Source organism: Aegilops tauschii, chromosome 4 (assembly GCF_002575655.3).
Source record: "Aegilops tauschii subsp. strangulata cultivar AL8/78 chromosome 4, Aet v6.0, whole genome shotgun sequence".
NCBI lineage: Eukaryota > Viridiplantae > Streptophyta > Magnoliopsida > Poales > Poaceae > Aegilops > Aegilops tauschii.
Genome location: NC_053038.3, coordinates 438,609,878 through 438,625,419, shown reverse-complemented (window position 1 = coordinate 438,625,419; position 15,542 = coordinate 438,609,878). Strand labels below are relative to the sequence as shown.

Below are 15,542 nucleotides of genomic sequence, written 5' to 3'. Positions count from 1 at the left end.
ACCTCCTCTGGAGTAGCCTAACCAGGCAGGCTCGGGAGGAGCGGAGATATCAAGGCGGGGCAAAACCTCACGAGGCTCTCGTGACGTGAGCCATGACGAACGGCACCAGGCGGGCGCCAGCGTGCGCAGCATCCTTATTTCCTCTTTGGTGCTAAGGAGGCCAGCGCAGGCGAAGAGTACCGAGGCATCAGGCAAAGGTTGCTATATTGGTGCAACGAGACCAAGACCAGGAGGACGGCAAGACGGAGGTCATCGTGGAGCCCAAGACGGCGTCACCACCAGAGCTTTTCGCAGGCGAAGACCGCTTTTGTCAGGATAGCTTGTACTAGTTGCCCCCCTTCAAATTTGCCCGCCGTTGTTGGCTCCCTTCCCGCTTGATATTTGGGAAGAGGACCAGGGCCTATATAAGTAGAGCTAGCCACCATAGTAGAGGCATCTCATCTTAGCTTGATCCAACCCGATCGAGAGCCTAGCCACAAGAACACCTCAACCTCAGGAGGCTGTTCTTCCCTTGTACTGTTCATCATCAGCCCAAGAGGCAATCCACCACCACCACACTGGAGTAGGGTATTACACCACAACGGTGGCCCGAACCAGTATAAACCTCGTGTCTCTCTATGTTGCGAGTTCGTCGAGTTCGTCCGTGAGATCTTTGCGAGCTAGGGCGTAGATCGGTAGGAGGGAAAGACTTCGCGTGCACCCTAGTGTTCGAACCTCAAGGGTTTCCCGGAACCCCACATCCAACATTTGGCGTGCCAGGTAGGGGTGCGCCGGAGCTTCTTCTCCACCAACCAGCTCACCGACGCTCCACAGCCACGATGTCTAGCGATTCAAGGGCTGGCTCCGATCGCTAGGCAGCTTGGCCAACCCGGGCAGCGCCGCGTGCCCATGAAGATCTCGACCCCGCACTCCAGGCGGCGCGAGCGCGGCCAAACTCCGCCGGGCGCGGACAGCGCGGCCAGGCGTCATCCACCCTCACCCCACGGCAAGTACGAGTCACGGCCAAAGCGGCCAGTCATGCTGCAGCAACGGCGCCACACTCACGGCGGGAGCAAGCAAACATGCGGGCGGCACTCACGGTGGCAAGGGAGCTGCTGCGATGCAGGCTGATGGAGAGCGGCCGGGATACGCTGCTGGAGCGTGTTGTCGAGCTGCTGGATGCAACGGCGTCGGGAGCACCACCCTTCTACTATCGGCTTCCCCCTCAGGCCACTGCAGGGCCGCGCGGTGAACCTCACCACATCCGTGTGCCATCAACTATGCCCGGGGGCTTCATCAACATCAGCACGGCCAGTGGCGTAGGGGGCTCTGACTCCCCCATGCCGCCCGCGACAAGCACGAGCGCAAGCGTCGCCCTTCATGGTCCCAGCCGGATGCCACGCTACCATCCTCGGGACGCCACCCTGGGCCAAGCAACATGGAGCGTGGGCACCATGGCGAGGTGTTCGGGGTGACGGCCCCGGAAGCCTACGTGCCCCGCATGATGGATCAAGGATACGCACCAGAGGACGACCTCGGCTCATTCATTGGAGAAGATTGGGGAGAGGGGGTGCTAGGAGCCGAAGCCTTCCAAGAACCAACGGAGAACCACAACGATCGCGCTGGCAACGGCAACTACACGGTACCGCTAATCTCTCAGGAACAGGCTTATGCTAACCATGGGCTGCAGATGAATCAGGTTGCAACGTCGATCGACAAACCTGGCACGGCGGCACCCGTTCCAACAACGGAGACACGCTGGGGCCGCCGGGAGGGAGCCAGGAGCAAGGCCCCTCCCCGCGGCGCGCGACGCCTGGTGACACCCGGAGGTAGGCCCTCTGCCGGGGAGGCCTCGCCAACCCTTCCCCCGGCAGAGGACCTGTGGTCGCCGAGGGAACCGCTAGCGTCCTCTTTCCCTCCTTTGTGTCGTCCTGGTGACCGGTCAGCTCAGAGGAGGTCGAGGGTGGCACAAGGCGGGGCCCTCGTCTGGCGATATGAAGCAAGGCCGATACCTGTGAAGAAGGCCCAGTGCCTGTGAAGCTCGCCGCCCGTGACACTCTCACGTAATAATGAGTTGGGGCTGTACACGCCCCGGAGTCTCAGGGGTGCCGGCCTCACGCCCTGGGGCTCCCTCCCATTCCTAGTGGCAGCACTTAGCTCCGCGCTGGTGAGAAGACTTGAAGACCAGAAGACTAGACTAGGTGCCGGACGCAGCCTTTTGCTTTGGATCTCTCTTTTTCAGTAGCTTTGCTTTCTGGATCTGGATTTGAGTTGAAGTTGAATTTTTGTTGATGCGCGCGGGGGAGCCTTTTCTCGTTTGAGCAACTTCTTGCCTTCTGGATCTCGTTTTGTCCGGGACTCATGTTCGTCGCCTTCCCCTCACGAGCTCCTCGCGAGCGGACTGCACAAAGCACGCGCACGCTAAGCGCGCGCTAGCACTACAACTGGTGCTCACCCCTCGTGGAGCCCCTTCTAACGGGGCGACGGGCTCCGCAGGATTCTCAGAAACTCGACGCGTCGCGACCCAGCTCAAAGCTGGCACTGACTAAGGTAAACCACGACAGAGAACTCGCACCCGGATTCATGAGCTCCCGAGGACACAAACTCGCATTGTATAGGAAAGTAAAAAGTGCAGTTTGCTTACATGAGGGGCTCCCCCTCTCAAAATGCTCTCACAAGTTTTTCAAGGGCCACGCCCGAGTTTGTGCGCAGGGTGAAATGACAGGAGAACAAGGGATCAACCAGAAATGTCGCTCGCTGCATCACCCGCGGATGCGTCACTCGCGTCGTCATCGTCTTCATCGGCATCGTCGCCGCCATCGGCGACGCCCCCGCCGCCGTCGTCAACCACGTCGCCTTCGTCTACGACGACCACCACCGCGTCATCCTCAGAAGTGAAGGCCCTGACCAACACGTCCACATTGTCCTCAACCCAACGCGCTAGGTCACCCCGGACGGCCGTGGGTACGGGGGCGATGGCGGCGTCGAAATCAAAGTTAGGGTCGGCATTCAGGAGGTGGCTGAAGACACGGGAGAAAGCGCGCTCGAGCAGGCCATGACCCCTTTCCTCCACAAGCTGGCGAGCTCTGGCAGATCGAGCCTCCAGGCGCGTCACCACCTCGGTGAAGAAGGTCAGGTGGCTGACATAATCATTCGAGTGAGGGGCTAGCGCCTCCACGTCGCAAATATGGCCCAGGGCGATGTTGGCCCTGTTCTGGAGATCCTGAAGCATAGGAGCATGCTCGCGCTCCAGCGTTCGTCGCTGGAGCACTTCCTCCATGTTTTGCCTCGCGACGGCCTCTGCATCGTCAACCCGCCTCCGGAGGGAACGTAGCTCGGCGCGGGCGGAGGCCAAGTCCGCCTGCGCCGCAACCAGGGCGGCGGCCGTAGCTTCCGCACGCCTCTCAGCCTCGTCCAACCTGGGCCTGAGGGTAGCGGCCCTGCCCTCATCCTCCGCACCCGTGAGCTTCAGCTTCAGGTCGTACCTACCCTCCAGGTCTGTGCGAACCTCGGCCACCCGGCGATTGACCTCCTCCTCGACTCTGGCCTCGCGAGCCCCGACGGCATCTTCTGCTTGAGCAACTTGACGTTCCCTCATCTCCAGTCGCTCGAGCTCGAGGCTGCGCTCCACGGCTTCCAGGGCCAGCGCCTCGCCGCGCTTCCGGACCTCCTTGTCCTCCGCAGGCGTCCCCCTCAGTGATGCAAGAGCGGCCCTGCGCGCCTCCACCTGCTGCTCAAGGGACGCGCTCCAGGCCTGGAGCTCCCACGCGCGCTTCTCCGCAGCCTCGCGACGGCAGTCAGCCTCGCGAGCCTCTTCCAATGCTCGCGAGCGGGCTTCATGGGCAATCTTGAGGGACGCTTCGGCCCTCGCATTCTCAAGGTCGCGCTGATAGCGGCCGAGGTTAATGGCCACCTTCAGCTCGCGCTGCTCCTCCACCAGCCGGAGACCTTCAGCCTCAAGGCGCGAGTCAACGCCAGCGAGCTCTTCACCCAGTCGACGCATCGCGCTCATCGCCTCCTGGAAGAGCTCGTGACGAACCACGCTCCGCCCACGCTCGAGCTCGAACGCTCTACCCACCTCGTCCTCTGCCTCGGGGGCTGCGGGCGGGGCACCAAGTGGTGCGCCCCCTCTAGGCAGGGGGCTGGGGGCTGACGCTGAGCCTGACGTCAACCAGTCCTCGCGAGGAGCCCAAGCTGGCCGGGGCTCGCTGCTTGAAGAGGAGCCGAAGATCGAAGCCAACAAATTGCCGTCCAAGACCATCGGAGGAGTCTTGGGCACGCCTGCCAAGCTCCATGCCAAACCAGGGGGGAGGAGCGACAAGGTCACAGGTTCAGCGCGCTAGGAAGGCAGGAGCGCCCCTTCAACCAACCCTGCTCCAGGGGCAACCAGCGGACTAGGAGCGCTCGAGGTCGACGGAAGAGTCAAGGAAGGAGGAGCCGTTTCTCAGGAGGCGCAGCCGCCTCGACGGAAGGAGCCCTGAAGAACTGACGTCAGGAGATGAAAAACGGCACACAAGGAGCCACAACGGTGCGATACTTACACGTCAACGGCGATGTACTTCCTCCGCTTCAGCGGTCCAAAGATGTTGCTGCCGCTGGGGGATCCTTTCATCTTGCGGAGCTCCTCAAAGTCCACACAAAGGCGACCGAAGCGCTGGACGTGACGACCGGTGCGCAGCGGGGCCGAAGAAGAGCTCGGAAGGATATCTTCAGAGGTGCCCGATTGCGGCAAACAGCCGGGCACCGTTTCACCACGACCTCCCGAGGCTACTGGAGCCTTGGCCTCGGGAGTCGCATGCTACATCTCCTCAGCAACCGAAGCCTCAGGAGGGGGGTGGCAGGCTCCTGAGGACGATGCCCCAGGATCCCCACTCGGCACTTGCTCCTCAGCACTCGAGCCACCGGCCTCCGCCGGAGCTCGCCCACCTGCACCGTCGCTTGGGGCGAGCTCAGCACCAGGGGCAAGGAAGGGAACCACAACGACGGGGTTCTCGCGAGGCCCCTCCAGGCCGATCGGCCGCGGCCCCCACTCGTCAACAAGAGGCATGTTCTCTGCAAATTCATCCTTGTTCTTGCAGCGGTACAGTAAGCATTTCTTCCCAGGCAGTTCGGCCGACAAAGGGACACCCGTCAGGACCTTGAGCACTGTCTGCCGCGTCCCGAGAAGGAGCCCAAACTCCTGAAACCTCATGTGGTCCTGGCTGTGGAGCAAGGTCCACATTGGGCGAGAATGGCGCTGAAGCGGAGCAACCCGGCGCTTGACGAATTCCTTCACCACCATCGGCGCGGTCACGCCGCGATTCTTCAGCAACCTCAACCTGAGCCAGACATGGGCAAGGCCGGGGCTCGTGAGCCGCTGATGGCTCCAGCCGGGGTTAGGAACAGCGGGCCCCGACGGAGTCTGAAGCAGAGGACTGAGCACGCCGGCATCGACGAACACCCATCGTGTCCGAAATTCGCTCGAGGATGGAGGAAGCTCGAAGTCGATCCCCTCGCCCACCGTCGCAGCCACGGCATGGAAGCTCACACATCCCGAGCTTTGTTGGGGGTCGACCAGATGCAATGAGAAGAAATGGCGAAGGAGGGCCACAGAAGGGGCTATGCCAGCCATGGCTTCGCACACGAAGGCGAAGACGGCGAGAAGAGTCACAGACTGAGGGTCGAGATGCAGCATGTGGATCTGATAATGCTCAAGCACCGCGTTGAAGAAGGCGGAGAAGGGAGGAATCAGGCCAGCCCAGATGGCATCAATGAAGATTGGGACTTTAGTGGCCGCCTGAGCCGTGCGAGTGCGAGACGCAGGCCAAGCCACTGTCTCCCCCCACTCGTTGAAGCTGGAAGCAAGCATCGGGCGCACCTTGTCCATGGCCTCGTCGTTGAGCACTCAAGACCGGCCGAGCGCCGGTGCAAAGGACGGAGGCGCAGCAGGCAGAGATAGAGGTCTCTTCCCCTTTTCAGCTTGTTTTGGCGCCATGGCAATGGAGCAGGCGGAGCGCAAGTCAGATTGGAGAAGAGAAACAGAGTCTCGAGGAAGCAGGGGGATTGGGGAAGCAAGGCGCGGACGATGGAGGAATAACTGTGTAGGCCGCGGGGGCCGCATAGCTAGGCGGATTCAAAGGCAGTGTGGGGAAGCGGAGACGCCCACGTCCAATCAACCGCCACGCGTCAACCGAGGCCGCAGGCTTTTGGGGCCCGCGGTGCTCCGAACTTGACCCCTGGCTTCGCCGCGAAGCCAAGCCCGAGCGCACCTTGGGCCCGGGTGCTACTGTCGGCGTTCTGGGAACGGGGGTCCCCAGACTTGCCTGCCTGCGGCCCACCGCGTGGCTAAGCCAGCAGGCCGTATGGCCCATCTTCATCAACAAGGCATCCAAGACCCTCGCGAGGGTCCAAGCCTCGCGAGGCGGATGATGCAAGACCTCCTCTGGAGTAGCCTAACCAGGCAGGCTCGCGAGGAGCGGAGATATCAAGGCGGGGCAAAACCTCACGAGGCTCTCGTGACGTGAGCCATGACGAACGGCACCAGGCGGGCGCCAGCGCGCGTAGCATCCTTATTTCCTCTTTGGTGCTAAGGAGGCCAGCGCAGGCGAAGAGTACCGAGGCATCAGGCAAAGGTTGCTATATTGGTGCAACGAGACCAAGACCAGGAGGACGGCAAGACGGAGGTCATCGTGGACCCCAAGACGGCGTCACCACCAGAGCTTTTCGCAGGCGAAGACCGCTTTTGTCAGGATAGCCTCTACTAGCTGTCCCCCTTCAAATTTGCCCGCCATTGTTGGCTCCCTTCCCACTCGATATTTGGGAAGAGGACCAGGGCCTATATAAGTAGAGCTAGCCACCATAGTAGAGGCATCTCATCTTAGCTTGATCCAACCAGATCGAGAGCCTAGCCACAAGAACACCTCAACCTCAGGAGGTTGTTCTTCCCTTGTACTGTTCATCATCAGCCCAAGAGGCAATCCACCACCACCACACTGGAGTAGGGTATTACACCACAACGGTGGCCCGAACCAGTATAAACCTCGTGTCTCTCTGTGTTGCGAGTTTGTCGAGTTCGTCCGCGAGATCTTTGCGAGCTAGGGCGTAGATCGGTAGGAGGGAAAGACTTCGTGCGCACCCCAGTGTTCGAACCTCAAGGGTTTGCCGGAACCCCACATCTGACAACAAGACTCTACATTTTCTATTTTATTGATCCAAGATCACATTGAGTCTATAGGAAAAGCCAATACTATTAAGAAGGGATGAGGTGTTGCTTAATGAGGTTCTTGCTCAAGGTGCTTAGTGATATGCTCCAAAACCCTCAACTACTTTCTCATATCCACATATGTCCCAAACCAAAAGTCCAACTCGGCCTCACCGATTCTTTCTATCCGAAGCCACCGAGTTCAGTTGACATAGCCACTGCCAGAAAACCTAGTCTTTTCGGTCTCACCGATAGGGATCTCGGTCTCACCGAGATGGGATTGTAATCTCTCTGTTTCCCTTCGTAACGTTTCGGTCAAACCGAGATGAGCGATCGGTCCCACCGAGATTGCAATGCAAACACTCTGTTTCCTTTTCGTAACGTTTCGGTCCAATCGAGATGAGCGAATCGGTCCCACCGAGTTTGCCTGACCAACTCTCTGTTTGTCTATTACCAAAATTGGTCCCACCGAGTTTGTGTAATCGGTCTCACTGAGATTACGTTATGCCCTAACCCTAATGAAATCGGTCCCACCGAGTTGACATGTCGGTCCCACCAAAACTCCTAACGGTCACATTATGAACCAAATCGGTCTGACCGAGTTCTTTGAATCGGTCCCACCGAGTTTGGTGATTTGTGTGTAACGGTTAGATTTTGTGTGGAGGCTATATATACCCCTCCACCCACTCTTCATTCGTGGGGAGAGCCACCAGAACATGCCTACACTTCCAACACATATTTTCTGAGAGAGAACCACCTGCACTTGTGTTGAGGTCAATATATCCCATTCCAACCACATAAATCTTGATCTCTAGCCTTCCCCAAGTTGCTTTCCACTCAAATCTTCTTTCCACCAAATCCAATCCTATGAGAGAGAGTTGAGTGTTGGGGAGACTATCATTTGAAGCACAGGAGCAAGGAGTTCATCATCAACACACCATTTGTTACTTCTTGGAGAGTGGTGTCTTCTAGATTGGCTAGGTGTCACTTGGGAGCCTCCGTCAAGATTGTCGAATTGAATCAAGGAGTTTGTAAGGGCAAGGAGATCGCCTACTTCGTGAAGATCTACCCTAGTGAGGCAAGTCCTTCGTGGGCGACGACCATGGTGGGATAGACAAGGTTGCTTCTTCATGGACCCTTCGTGGGTGGAGCCCTCCGTGGACTCGCGCAACCATTACCCTTCGTGGGTTGAAGTCTCCATCAACGTGGATGTACGATAGCACCACCTATCGGAACCACGGATAAAAAATCTCCGTGTCAACATTGCGTTTGCTCCCTCAAACTCCTCCCTTTACCTTCATGTGAAATTGTTTTACATTCCGCTGCTATACTCTTAGAATTGCATGTGTAGGTTGATTGCTTGACTTGTGCTAAGTTGCTAAAATCTGCCAAGAACTAAAATTGGGAAAAGGATAGATTTTTATTTGGTCAAGTAGTCTAATCACCCCCCCCCTCTAGACATACCTTCGATCCTACATGATGTGAACTAGATTATTGACTCTAGTAAACTCTTTGGGTGTTAGTCACATGGCGATGTGAACTATGGGTGTTAATCACATGACGATGTGAACTAGATTATTGACTCTAGTGCATGTGGGAGACTGATGGAAATATGCCCTAGAGGCAATAATAAAATGATTATTATTATATTTCCTTAATCATGATAAAGGTTTATTATTCATGCTAGAATTTTATTGACCGGAAACTTAAATACATGTGTGAATACATAAACAATACCGTGTCCCTAGTGAGCCTCTACTATACTAGCTCATTGATCAAAGATGGTTAAGGTTTCCTAACCATAGACATAAGTTGTCACTTGATGACGGGATCATATCATTAGAAGAATGATGTGATGGACAAGACCCATTCGTTAGCTTAGCATATGATCATTCAGTTTATTACTACTACTTTCTTAATGCCAAATACATGTTTCTTCGACCATGAGATCATGCAACTCCCGGATACCGGAGGAATACCTTGTGTGCTATCAAACATCACAACGTAACTGGGTGATCATAAAGATGCTCTACAGGTATCTCCGAAGGTGTCTGTTGAGTTGGCATGAATCGAGATTGGGATTTGTCACTCCGTATGATGGAGAGGTATCTCTGGGCCCTCTCGGTAATACACATCACAAGAAGCTTGCAAGCAAAGTGACTAAGGAGTTAGTTGCAAGATGATGTATTACGGAACGAGTAAAGAGATTTGCCGATAACAAGATTCAACTAGGTATAGAGATATCGACGATCGAATCTCGGGCAAGTAACATACCGTCAGACAAAGGGAATTACGTATGTTGTCATAAAGGTTCAACCGATAAAAGATCTTCGTGGAATATGTAGGAATCAATATGAGCATCTAGGTCCCGCTATTGGTTATTGACTAGAGAGGTGTCTCGTCATGACTACATAATTCCCGAACCCGCAGGGTTGCACGCTTAACGTTCGTTGATGCTAGAGTAGTATTGGGATATTTGATGAGTGGTAACCAAATGTTGTTCGGAGTCCCGCATGAGATCCCGGACATCACGAGGAGTCTCTGAATGATCTAGAGGTAAAGATTTATATATGGGAAGTCATATTTTGGGTTCCAAAAAAGGTGCAGTTTTTTTCGATATTGTACCAGGAAGCTTCCAAAAGGTTCCGGGGGATTCCGGAGGGGTCCGGAAGTCCAGAAGTGGGTCCACCATGACCCAAGGGCTAGCATGGGCTGCAGGGAGGCGCCCTGGCCTTATTGGGCTAGGCGCACCAAGTCCTCAAAAGCCCATGTGGCTAGGGAAGGCAAAAAGGAAGGAGTCCTAGTAGGAATAGGATTGGACTAGGAGTCCAAGTCCTCTCCCCCTTAGTTGCGCCCTAGGGCTTGGAGGGGATGTTTCCCACGCCCCTCCACCTATGTATAGAGGGGAGGGGGTGCCCCAAGAGGACACACCAAGCCCTTGGCACCCTTATCTCTCCCGTTACTCCATAGTTCCACCGCCTCGTCCCGGCGATACTTAGCGAAGCGCTGTCGGTGCTCCACCACCACCATCACCACCACGCCGTTGTGTTGGTTGTGATCTCACCTACTTCTCCTCTCCCGCTTGCTGGATCAAGAAGGAGGAGACGTCATCGAGCCGCACGTGTGCTAAACTCGGAGGTGCCGTCCGTTCGACACTAGATCGGTTGGATCGTGATCGGATCGCGAAGAGTACGACTGCATCAACCGCGTGATAACCGCTTCCGCTTAGCGATCTACAAGGGTATGTAGATGCTCTCCCCCTCTCGTAGCTATGCATCTCCATGGATAGATCTTGCGTGTGCGCAGATTTTTTTTGTTTTCCATGCAACGTTCCCCAACATTAAGTTCATGGAAAAATGGAGTAATGCAATAAGAACGGTGACATGATGTAGACAAGATCTATTCATGTAGGAATAGACCCCATCTTGTTATCCTTAATAGCAACGATACATGCGTGCCTTGCTGCCCCTTCTGTCACTGGGAAAGAACACTGCAAGATCGAACCCATCACAAAGCACCTCTTCCCATGGTAAGAAAAATCGATCTAGTAACTAAACCAAAGATTTGAAGAAGAAATATGAGGCTATAAGTAATCATGCATATAAGAGATCAAAGAAAACTCAAATAACTTTCATGGATATAGATCTGATCATAAACTCAAGCTTCATCGGATCCCAACAAACACACCGCAAAAAGTCATTACATCAAATAGATCTCCAAGAGACCATTGTATTGAGAGTCAAAAGAGAGAGAGAATGCCATCTAGCTACTTCCTACGGACCCATGGGTCTATGGTGGACTACTCACGCATGCTCGGAGAGCCACCGATGAGGATGATGAACCCCTCCGTGATGGTGTAGATTGGATCTCTTGGTTCTGGAACTTGCGGCGGCTAGAATTGTGTTTCGACATCTCCCCTAGGGTTTCTGAAATATTTGGAAATTTATAGGGTGAAGAGGCGGTGCAGGGGGTCTACGTGGGGACCACACCCCCTGGGTGCGCCTGGGCTCCTGGGGGCGCCCTGGTGGGTTGTGCTCCCCACGGGCCTCCCCTCTGAATCTTTCTTGGCCCCCAAGGTGTCTTCTGGTCAAAAAATCTCTAAAAAGTTTCGTGGCATTTGGACTCTGTTTGGTACTGATATTCTGCAAAGTAAAAAACAAGCAAAAAACAGCAACTGACACTGGCACTATGTCAATAGGTTAGTCCTAAAAATGATATAAAGTTGATATAAAATGATTGTAAAACATCCAAGAATGATAATATAACAGCATGGAACAATCAAAAATTATAGATACGTTGGAGACGTATCAGGGCGATAGTGGCGTATGTGATACGGAGGCTACACATGTAGCTTGTATGTTGTACCAGACTCCGCCCCCCTATAAACATCAAACATAGGCTTGATTATCCAAACCTAGAACTATGCAATAGCATATGTTACGTAGATACATACTAGTAGGCATTTTCAGACTCTATGAGAACGCCTTAACCCAATTGTTGATTACATGATCTCCATACTCTCTGTTACTCATTTACTTTTCTTGCACACTTTTATTTCCAATCACCTTTCACCATACCACTACAAACTCTTGCAACCGCTTTGATTTATGCCTTAACAACTTGTAGGCACACTTTATAAATATCCACAAGAGACAAAATCAATTCCTCACTCCCCCTATGAGATCAATACTATTATTTTAAAAAAGCTACAACCAAACCCTGTGCACTTGCATGATATCAACGACCGACGACACAAAGTGATGCATGATGTTGCAATACTAGTGGGGATGGGGGCACAAATGCTATAGAAGGACGGTGTTGTTGCAGGCTCGGGCACTGGTTGCAAGGGGCATGCCGGGCTGACATATGAGGATGAGAAGGATGAGTCAGTCGATATTGCAAGGAATCCTAGCAGTGGCAAGGGATCTCATCTACTTCACATAACAGGTTTGGATGTCACATGTTTGTGCGTGCAGGCGTTGTAAACATGGTCCGTCTGCTTCGTAGGTGTGATCCAAGGGCATGATCTAACAGCCAGCAACCCAACTAATCTTGGCACAGATATATTTTTTTGCAAGAAAACTTCCAATCTATTATTCTTCAATCATGGCAATACAACAAACATCAGAAATAATAAAAATTACATCTACGTTCGTAGATCACCTAGCGACGATTACAAGCACTGAAGTGAGCCGAAGGCGCGTCACCGTCATCGCCCCGCCCTCGCCGGAGCCGGGCAAAACTTGTTATAGTAGATAATCGGGAAGTTGTCGTGCTAAGGCCCCATAGGACCAGCACAACAGAACAGTAACCGCCACCGATGAAGAGTAGCGTAGATCGGAAGGATCCAACCTGAAGAAATGCAAACGTAGACGAACTGCGACCAGATCCGAGCAAATCTACCAAGGACAGATCCGCCAGAGACACACCTCCACACGCCCACCGACGATGCTAGACACACCATCGAAAATGGGGGCTAGGCGGGGCGAACCTTATCCCATCTTCAGGGAGCCGCCGCCGTCTCGTCTTCCTGAGCAAGACACAAACCCTAACAAAACCAGAAGAAACATCTAAAAAAAGAGCCCTCCCGTCGGCAAGGGCCGGGATCCACCACGCCGCCATGGCTCTAAGGCCACCGGAGACGAGGCGGACGGGCTGCAGCGCTGGCGGGAGGCAGAGGAACCCTAAGCTTTTCTTGGGGAGGAGGCAGAGGCTGCTTCTTTCTCCTAAGTTTTTTCTGCCACGCTTTAATATTAATCTTAGCACGTATCAGCCAACTAATACTTAGCGTGCCCTTTCTTTTGTCGAGAAGAGCAAGGAGATTTCTTTTAATTATTATTGAAGGCAACAAGGAGGTCGTTTATAATAAGCAAAAACCAATAGAAGTAGAGAGAAACCAAAACGATGTTTATTGCCATGGAAAAAAATAGGGAGGAGTGTACTATTACCATCATGAACACTACCTCTCACCTGGTTCATAATAAAAACCCATAGGTCACTACTACGGTTCTAAATGTAAGTAAATGAGCTAGTCCAAATTTCTCTCTACCAAACAAACAGAAAGTTCTGGCCTTACTTATTGTGACCCTATTCTTGTATAAGACGAAATGTAACCTTATTTTGCCCAAAAAGCGTTATCTTAAGCTAATCCCGCATCAAGCTCAATTGCATCATCTGACTTTTTTATTTGAGGGAAAACTGCATCATTTTTTTTCGAGAGTACGCCAATGGCGTACCATATTTTTATAGAAGAGAGCAAACATAATTACAGGAGGCTAGGCATAGATGCGAACATCATGCTAGCAGAACCCACTCAACACCTAAAAGGACAAAAAGATCTAACTACTCACAAAACGGTGTAATCTTCCGACTCCTGCCTCGTCCCAATCTCTAAGCTCGTCAAAGATTTGATGCACCAATTGGGTCGGCCTCCTCTGTTGCTCCAGCCGCCCAAATACTCTGGCATTTCTTTGTTTCCATAATGACCAAGCAACGAATATGACGATAGTGTCAAAACCTCTTCTATCCCTAGTGACAATTGCACTCCTCACTTGAAGCCACCACGCCTCAAGTGAATCACCAGGTTGTGGTTGCCTCACAGTGACACTGATTTGTGTGAAGCATAGATGCCACACCTCCCGAGCGTAGGGGCAATGGAGAAGTATGTGATCGACCGTGTCTTCTTCTTGTAAGCATGTGTAGCAAGCAGTCGTACTATCCTGCAGGCCGTGCCTAGCTCGCCGATCCGAGGTCCAAAGTCTATATTGCACCGCTAGCCATGCAAAGATTTTGCATTTGAGGATCGCCCCACTCCTCCAAATACACTCATACGTTGGAGAGATCGCAAGCCCAAGATGCAGAGCTCGATACACGGGCCGAGCTGTGTACTGCCCCGATGCGTCCCAGGGCCATGTAAATGTATCCGTCGCTTGAGGGTCATGATAAGCATCCATAGCAGCCACTCTGAGATGCATGAGTTGTATAAGTGCCATGAAAGGTGGCTCTCCGTTGATATCCGTCTCCCACTTGCTATCCACCATGGCCTGACCGACTGTTCGCTTGTTTTGCACTCTGGTGGGGACCAAAGGCAAGATGGCCGGCGCAATGTCTGCAACCGCCAAGCCGTTCATCCATTGATCTTTCCAAAAGAGCACTCTGTTGCCAGCACCCACCGTGATCTGCACGAGTTGGTTGTAGAGCTGCCTCGCATCTTCATCAACCAAGAACGGTATGCCTTGCCATGGTCTATCCAAGTCCGTCCGCCTCAACCATTCCCATCTCACCCGGAGTGCCATAGCTTGCAGCTTCAGATTCTTGACACCGAGGCCTCCAAACCTTGTTGGTCGACATATGATGTTCCACGCCACAAGGCATTGCCCGCCGTTAACCTTGTCCTTCCCAGCCCAAAAAACGACCGCATCCAGGCGTTAATCTCATCAAACACCCAATCAGGGGCATTAAGCACCATCAGCTGATGGATGGGTCTCGCCGCCACCACTGATTTGATGAGAACAAGACGCCCTGGCAAGGAAAGATTCATCCGAAAAAAGTACACATCACCACGAGGACAGAAACGAATATACAAAGGCAAAGATGGCACTGATTTTTTTTTTCTTCTCCCGAGCAATGTGCAAGCTTCGAACTTTCAAACGAAAAAAGGGAACGGTCCAGTCTAGTTCACTGGGCCATCTAGGCATATGGGGCATTATGGGCTGGTATTTTCGCATTGGGCTTCAACTTCAAGCCCTCGCAAACGGCTGGTCAGCCGGAAGCGCCGAGGCAGCACACGAGGCGCAGCTGCTCGTTCGTTTAGTCCCACCTCGCTCGCGGGGAACGGTCGAGTCGCTCGACGAGGCTATAAAATGGGGCGCAGGGCAGCAGAACAACTCATATCTTTCTCGGCCTTTTGGCTAAGATCAAGTGTAGTATCTGTTTTTATCAGTTTAATATCTGATATGTGGGTCATGTGCCCACAACGATATTAAATTTATTTTTTGAGGGGAGGGTTTATCAGGGCCCTTGTGTGTCGTCCGGTCGTTGCACTGCTGCCCGGGCCTGGCGCGCCCCAATCAAAACAATTAAAGTATTTTTTTCTCTCGATGAACAAAGGCGTTCGTGCAGAATATATTAAGTTTCAGTTTTAAGCATTTCGTCGTGCAGGCCTCGGGTTAGCCCGAGTCAGTCCTCATCGTTGTCGGCTTTGCCTCAGTTAGCTAATCAAAACGTTAAATAGAAAAGATTGGAAACACAGAATCATACCGTGTGATTTGCCTTCTCATGAACGTGAATTGTGACGAGTCTGGATGACGCTTCGTGCTTTGCCTTTCAAGGACTAGACTGCACATAATTCGCATCACGTGCACCAAACGAACACGGTAGGTTG

At 53.2% G+C, this 15,542-nt stretch overlaps 1 pseudogene; it reads left to right on the top strand.

The window, feature by feature from the left end:
• Positions 1 to 15,048: 15,048 nt before the first annotated feature.
• On the top strand, positions 15,049 to 15,228 carry LOC120963734 (U2 spliceosomal RNA; annotated as a pseudogene).
• The last annotated feature ends 314 nt before the right edge of the window (positions 15,229 to 15,542 follow it).